The sequence below is a fragment of the Atta colombica genome, unplaced genomic scaffold (assembly GCF_001594045.1).
Source record: "Atta colombica isolate Treedump-2 unplaced genomic scaffold, Acol1.0 scaffold141, whole genome shotgun sequence".
NCBI lineage: Eukaryota > Metazoa > Arthropoda > Insecta > Hymenoptera > Formicidae > Atta > Atta colombica.
Genome location: NW_017259230.1, coordinates 671,548 through 680,252, shown reverse-complemented (window position 1 = coordinate 680,252; position 8,705 = coordinate 671,548). Strand labels below are relative to the sequence as shown.

Genomic DNA, 8,705 nt, shown 5'->3' with positions numbered 1-8,705 from the left:
ACTATACATACTATATATGCACACATAAACATTATTGAATACATTACATGCGATGAAAAATATATACATTTAGGTATTTATAATTGATTCTATTTAGACAATCTTCTTAAGTAATGTCTTAAGATGCTAATACAACTTTGTGATTGGCTTGTGACATCTTAAGACAGTTTTAAACATAAGAACCGACTATAAAGTATGAATACCGGTCTTAATGTTTCTTCAATAAAAAAAAAATAAATAACCCATAGCGGTACTGCATGTCAAAACGAATAAATCTTCTTTGATGTTTTCTGTCATATCATCGAAAGAGACAGATGCTCAAGTTAGAGGAAACATTCTGTACACATATAGCTTTCTTTAAATCTTACGCGCAACCGCCGCCCATTTCGAAGTTAATCTTCGGATAATCTCGAAAATGCAATTATTTGTACTCGATACATTCGTACGACATGTAGCCCGGATCCGATGGACCGAAAACGGACGAAAATGGACGAAAACCACACTTGTCAGTTGCGTTTGGAAAGCAACAGGTCAACTGGCGAGCCGGTTCCTATTTGCAGAGGAATCACCGCGATATTTCCCGTTTCGTTGGTCCCAGAAATGCTCATGGAGTGGATCATTGGGTCTGGTCAGTGACGAGGGAACGCGTGACGTGGCTGTCAACCCGAAACCCGCGATCAACCCTCTTGCCGCCCGCGCGCGCGCGCGCATCGAGAACGATTTCGAGAACCGATAGAATGCCGAGCGAGACGACAAGGCTGGCCGTCGACTTCTTCTACCTGCTGCACTTTAAACTCACACCCGAAGTTCCTACGTACGGGAGAAAGATCGAGTTTGACAAAACATACACAACATGCACGTCGCAAGGCGTCGGTCGAAGTTTTAGCATAACAACCTATGGACTACGTCGCTGAACAACATCTCTTGGCAATCGGTCTTCTCTTTTTTTCACAATTTCTTATGGGCTTTCTACAATAAGCTATTATCTAAGTCTTAAATCTTAAGCTGTAAGAAATTGATCAATTACAGTCGAATGTGAGAAGAATAATGGATTATGACTGGTCGATTTCTTAAGGCTTAGCCTAATATTTCATGTGTCGTAAGACAACTTTTTAAACGTGTGATTGGCTGCAAGACAGAGAGATCCGAGAACCCCTCTCTTCTGCCAATCAACAGGCTTGAAAAGTATTGTCATACGACACGTGAAATATCAGCTTTAAGGTTTAGAATTAGATAATGGATTCCTGTAGAAAGCCCATTAAAATTTTTAAATTCAGACAATAGAAAGGATAATAAAAAGTAACTATTTTTCGCGAATCACGCGTAGATACGTGCATCACGGTTGGCAATCGTCAGCTGTATTTGAGCGTTCTCGGAATTTTTTGCCAGAAATAAAAGGTTTAAATTGGGAAACATTGGCACACGGGCTGGCAGTCGCATCGGCAACGACGACGGCAGCGCAGACACAAGTTGAAACATCAAGCGGGAAACGAGTCCTGGCGCGATGGCGAGAAAAAACGTACGCGACGCGCGCATACACGCCGGACGAAAGAATGAAATTCTCTGATCGATCCATCGATCGATCGAGCAGACGGACGGAAAGGGACGAAATGAACGAGCGGAGGAGAGCAGGGAACGAATGAGGAGAGGGAACGAAGAAAGTCCGGGCACCTGCGCTTTCGAACGAGATCCGCGATATGATTTACGGCATCGAGGCATTCGCAGTTTCCTCCGGCGGTGTCATAATCGGTTTTGTATCTGTCCGCGCGAGAGAGCCGACGAGCGGTACGGGCCGAGCGGGCAAAAATAAATGGCAATTAACATTCCTCTGGCATCTCGCTGCCTCTCGACGGGGCATCACGGAGAGCTCCGATAGCGAAAGAGAGAAAGAGATAAAGAGGAGGAAAGAGAAAGATAGGAGTGGGATGCTGCGCTGCTCGGGGCCTCTGGACGGGGCCCGCAGCACACAGCGGGGTGGGGGTGTAAGAAACGGGGCCTGTGCGCCTCTAGACCAGTACAACCAGGCAAAGCGCGGCCTGTCCGTCCGAAAAATGTCAGATTCGAGCCAGGGACGCTCTTGCGTTACGACGCACGAAATTCGTGGAATTCCTGAACCGCGAGGTCCCAGACTTTCGAGCCCCCCCCCCCCCCCCCCCTCTCTCTCTCTCTCTCTCTCTCTTTCTCTCTCACTCGATGGATTACGGGAACGTCGACGATACTAGCCGGGTATTGATACTTTCACCTCGAAATCTCGATTACTTTAGCATGATTATTATCAAAAAGAATTGATAAATACTCGCGATATTTTTGTCTTATTTCTAATAATAAAAAACCAAGTTATTTATGAAAACTTTTGTAATTATTTGCACACGTGTGTATTGTCAAGGAATATACTATCGCAATTGTTTGGGTATAATAAATTACGACATTAACGGCGGCAATTTTTGTTACTGTATAATTTTGTTATTATCAATGAATAAATGTTATAGCAATTATTTAAAATATTACAGATAAAAAATTACGATGTAATTAATAAGATTTTCTTATAATGATATTTTAATTTATATACTATTATCGAATAAAGTTATATCATAGTTATTCCGCTTGACATTAAGTATCCCAAGGAAACTTGGGTCATTAGGAAGACATTGTTATTTTTCTTTTGTATCGTAATGTAAAATGAAAATTTTTTAATTTTCTCGTCTTAAGATGCGTGCAAATACCATGGAAATATCACGGATTGAGATAAATTGTGATCATACATGGAACGAACGCAAGATTTATGATTTAGTAAGTATTCAGTACTCGACGATGGATTTTAATAATTATTCATCGTGTATAAACGCAATATCGTTAGATGTTAAATGCCATTATTATCTCATAGGATGATTAGTTCCGGGAACAAACAATCTCTTAATCCAAATAATAGATATATAAGCAATAATTAATAGATATTTACGTTGCTGATTGTCGGTAATCTTAAATTGCTATTCAATTTTAATCGCATTTCTTTTTTAGCACTGCTAATTTCGATCGTAACGGTAAGCGTTACAAAATGAAGAAATTGATTGTAGAGGCGTAACTTTATGTAAACTCATTCAACCAAGGTTAATCGTGGCGCCTCTGTCAATTATCTAAACTTTCGAAATTCCTGATGATTATATCATAATTCTCTCATGAATTATTTTCTCATGAATTTTTTCATACGCATTCATCGTCGAAATATGGAAAGTCATTATACATTCACGAATTAATTTTTTTACTTAATCTATATTTTACACAATTAACAGCTAATAAATCTTCTATAATAATATCTTATATAACGATTCATATTTCGATATAAATTATGAAAAAATATAGCTAAATTATACAAAAGACAGAAGAAAGAATAGAAAGTATTTTAATCTAAAAAATATTACAAATCGTAAATTTTAGAAATTTCGACAATATCACAAATAAAGGAAATATATATCTAATAAGACTAAATGTAAGAATTAAATTAATATAAAAAGTCATGCAAATTGTGTTTCGTTTCCAATTCGATCATAAATTTAGTGACACCGTGTTAACTCAGATATCATTTATTATGCTGCACAAAAGTATTACGTGCAGATTCGCCTGACATATATGCGTTTCGCATATATTTTTATGAGAGCAATTTTAATATTATATTACGTACAAGCCGATTCGAATATTATCGGCGGCGTCAAGCATTCGAGTCATCCACATCCATGTAATTTTTTAGTATTTCTAACTTTCTATTTGTCTTTATGTAAAATCGTAAGAATATTCACAAAATACAGACAGTAGTGTTTATAATAAATAAATATATACAATATATATATATATAAAATAAATACAATATAAATATATATAATAAAAATAATGTACTTGAAATACTGCGATCATTTTAAAACTGCATTTAAAACAATTCTTACAAAAGTATGTATAATAATGCGTGTCAAATTTGAAAGAGTTAAGTAAACTAAAAAGCTATATTCTCACTAATTATAGGTTTTCACATTCACATTACATAACACATAGAAACGCTATTTTTTACAAATTTTCCACATGAAGAAAAATAGTTGTAATTTTTACCTTACAAGACTATAGTAAAAATATTTTTATCGAATTTATGACAAATTTTACTTGCCTTAAAGTAAAAATCAGAGGTGTAAGATAGAAAGTGTATTACAATTATAATAAATCCATTCAAATGATTGTCTTACAGTAAAATAAATCATACTATTCTCAAGATTGTAAGCATGAATTCTCAAGACTTTATTTACCTTGTAGGTAAAAATGTAAAAAATATCTCACAATACGGCTCTACACGTTCGCTTATTTATCAGAAAAGAAAGTAAACTTTTATATATAAGTGAATGCCTATTTGGTGTTTCTGATGACTTCCTGAAATTTATTAGAATTCTAGCGCATATTACTTTACATTTTTCTCTCATCGTACACAGCATCGTACACATCAGCCCCGAGTCGCTGTGAGACGCTACTGGCCCACGGCTTTTATCCATCGTTGAACGAGCGCGGAGAGCCTCGGCACGATGCCGGAGACGGGAGGAGCGAATAAGAGAAAGAGAGAAGAGAACGGGCAGCGGAGAGGGCTATTTGCATCGGAATGCAAGCCTCGGCTGTCTGTGTTACGTTCGCGCGCGAGTGTGCATGCACGCACGCACGCACGCACGCACGCAGCGTATGACACGTACGTACGCGTGAAACCTCCCAAGGAAGGAAGCCGCGAGTTCCTCACGTGAAACTACTCCCAAGCGCCGTAATTTCCGCAAGTTTTCCGAATAAACGAAAAGATTAAATTAGTAAAGATATGCATTAATAAAGATTATCTCTCTATTTTACTGGATACTATCTGTGTTTAATTAAAAGTAACCTTATCTTTACTAGAGCTGATGATAAAGAAATAATAAAATTCTACACAGAGAAAAATGTTCTGGTTAAACCAACAAAAAGACAGAACAACATTTTGAAATGAAAATAGTTATGATAATCAGAAATTCAGTTTAATCTCATCAAAATGCCATTCTGGTTGGATTTGTTTTAGAATTTTATTCTTAGTATACGACATAAATTTCATAACAACAAAATTATCTTAAAATTGTAACAATTTTTTTATGTAATACAATGTGAAAAATTCCAGTTATTTATAAAAATGCTCTTCAAATTGAATAGTAATAGTTATAATAGAAATTCATTTTATAAATTATTTATTATAAAATTGAAAAAGGGAAACTCTGCAGTTTTTATCTATGAGTTTTAAGAAATATTTAAAAGAAAAAAATCTGCACTGGTATCAAGATTGTATATCTTTGATGGGAGCGTTGCTCGGATATTTCAAGAATTTTAAGGATGTACCTACACATTATCTCTTAGCAACGATCTGGGTTTGGATATCTTATTTCCCACGCATACATACACACGCGAGGATTACACCGCATTGCTTGTTAATTTGTGACGCTAAAGGATGTATCCATCTGAGGATACTCGAACTATATCATTCCCGCGTAAACATGTTTACCCCAGTAAATGTGTTTGCGCTTGAAACACATAAGTAGATATATATTTTATACTAGAAATTAGATACTAGAAATTCAATAAATTAATTAAGAGGATCAATGACGCAAATGATAAATTATTGAATATTGCATTGTACGATCCGCGGTCACGAATTGCTTTTTAATCTTATAACTGTAAAAGCGAGATTTGACGAATATTTAAAATTCTTATTATACTTTAAGAATCCGAAAGACTGGCAATGCTATGTAAAAAGAATATACATATCAAATTTATGAAATCGTAAAACGTGAATTTATAATAAAAAGAGGACAAAATTCTTTATTTACATATTTATATTCCATAATTTAACATAAATGAACTTGAATTTTTAATTTATAATTATATTTTTTACGATCTCTAACAAATCTCTTAGAAAAAAAATGTCGAAAAGTATCTTTCTTTTATATCATTTGTATATCAGAGTTAGGTATAAAAATATCCATCTAGATCAAAGAGATTCAGGCTGTAGTTTTGCGTATACAAGAAAAAAAATATATTTCTAAAATATATTTTTAATAATAAAAATCATTTCAATCAATTTCAATTAAAATTATTAAAAATCATTCAATTATTTATTATTTATTGTAAATATAAATTATTAGAAATTTATTTATTCATGTAATATTTATGAAAAATCGAATTTGTATCCTCTGAAACTAAATTTTCGTCATGAAAAGAGGTAGACGCAGTGTGTATAACGTAAACGCGAGAAACAGTTTAGCCTAAGAACTTTGCCGCGTGGCTGCACAGCGTGAAATTCCCCCAATTTAGGAGGACAAATGCCTTATCCGGTATAGGTATAAACGTAGCGATTTAATTTCTCTCTTTCTTACATATCAAAATATTTTAATAGTAACACAGTGCTTTTATGGAATCTTTATGATGCTTTTAGTATCTATACACCTAATTTCCATATACTTCTTCGAAAATCTGTAAAATCTTCTAAATAATATGCATTGATGTCTATGTGTATGTGTATATGTGTATGTGTATGTGTGTATGTGTGTGTGTGTGTGTGTGTGTGTGTGTGTGTGTGTGTGTGTGTGTTCGTATTGTTTAAAATAGAATTCTAATTTCAACATTCCTGCCGACTTGTGAAATAAATAGTCATTTTTATATTTTTTATAGTCTCTTGACAGAAACTTCATTAAAACTCTTTTTTTAAATTCTTTTTCATATAAGTTCTCTTCTTAAATTAGTTTTTAAAAAGTTTTTAGTTACAAGTTTCTTTTCTCTTCCTTTGATATTATGATTATAGGTTGAGATTCATTGCATTAATTTTTTAGTTCAAAGTGTTGCCAGTTAGTTTTACCAGTGAGTTTTGATTTAGACATCAAATGTAGTGCTCTTGAAAGATCTCAGTTTCTTTATTATTATCAACAATAGATGTTCTCGCTTGAAAAGGAAGTATTCTTTCTAAGAAAAAGAGCTTATGAGTAATAATAAGTTGTCAGCTTGTATTTCCTACAATGTATCCAACTATTATATTTTCTACAAAAGAGATTCTGCGAATTTCCTAGTCTATATTTTTTTGCTCACTTCCTTATTTATTTTTTCCGTATTTCTTTTTTTATACCACAACAGAAAGGTTACTCATTTTATTTCAATACAAAAAGAACTTTGTTTAACTTTTTATATTCATATAAACTTCCTATCTACATATATATTTAACATCTAGTTTGACCTTTTTTCAATTTTTAATTTTATTGCTATTAAAAAAATTGATATATTACATAAAAATATAAATAATTATATTTACATAAATATATTTACATAAATATGTCGTCATAAATTCATATATTTAGTCGTAAATGTCAGTTGATATTATCAAAATTTTTTTGTATATACATTGTCATTTTCCGAAAAATAATCAAAGTACACAATTTTAATGAATTTATTTGAACTACACAATCTAAGCAAAAAGGAAAATGTAAGTATTTCTTGTGCAATCGGCTGAAATATCTGCCTTCTTCTCGAGATCATGCGAATTTCACGGTGTACGTCACGGCGCGGCGCGACGCGGGCGAGAGAGCAGCTGTCGACGAGACGACGAGACGACGACGACGCGACGGCGAGAGCCGAGAGGGGCTTTTGGACGCAAGGGATCCCGAAACTAGAATCGCGCGGCCTCCGCCACATAGGCAATCTCTCGAAAATCGACGATGACATCATGGCCGCAGTATTTCGCCCGAAATAAATATACCGTACATCGACATTCCTTCCCGCCTGCCCGGAACCCGCGTCGACGCCGCGCCGCCGCCACCGCCGCCGCCGATAAATATTATTATCGTATCTTTCGTTTGCTCTCGGATTAAAGCCGGTACTCCTCCTTCCTTTCTCTTCCCCTCTCTCGCTCTCCCCCTCTTACCTGGTGCACATTCCATCAAAAATTTGTAATGCAGCCGCGCGTGACGTAAGACATTCCGGCGCGGGTCCAGACTGGCGTCAACAACGAAATACCAAAGTACGTCTCTTTTCCCTCGCGAACATTCGGAATTAGCTGCTACCTGCGATTCCTTTAACTCTACATCAACAAAGAAATCTCTTGTCGCAGTAATACGACGGGATTATATAAACGTATTCGTATGTAGAGTTGTCAACAAAAATCTTCATCCTAAAGTTCCATAATTCTCCTGCATTGATTTCCAAACTAAATTTCATAATTTTCTCTGGCTTTCAATATTTTGAAATTTTTTGCATTTTCGTCCCGAGTTGGAAAGTCAAATATTGTGTGGAGAGAACAATTTAACGTAGCAATGTAAATTACCTATTATTATAATATTACTAATGTTTGCATTTAATTGTTAAATTGATAGTATTCCAAAACTACGTATATGTATATTGAACTTCTGTAAAGTCAAGAATTTTAATTTTCCAGAATATTTTGCAAAATTCCTCGATTTTATCTTGATTTCCAGTTTTATGATAATTCTGTGTACGTATCTATACAGAATACATAATTTTTTGATAAAAATATGGAAAATGAGGAATTATATTAAAACATGAATAATGAAATATGAAAAACACAAAAACATCAGTCCCACCTTCGTTATACGATAATACTTTCGGGAATTCTTCTCGATAGTTGGAAGGCGCAAATCACGTGATTACGAGAAAAATAC

At 34.6% G+C, this 8,705-nt stretch overlaps 1 protein-coding gene across 1 annotated transcript in view; it reads right to left on the bottom strand.

Annotated features, from left to right (window-relative positions):
- LOC108684948 (protein WWC2-like) overlaps window positions 1–8,705 on the bottom strand; it is a 44,367-nt gene that overhangs the window by 3,396 nt on the left and 32,266 nt on the right. The window lies entirely within an intron of this gene.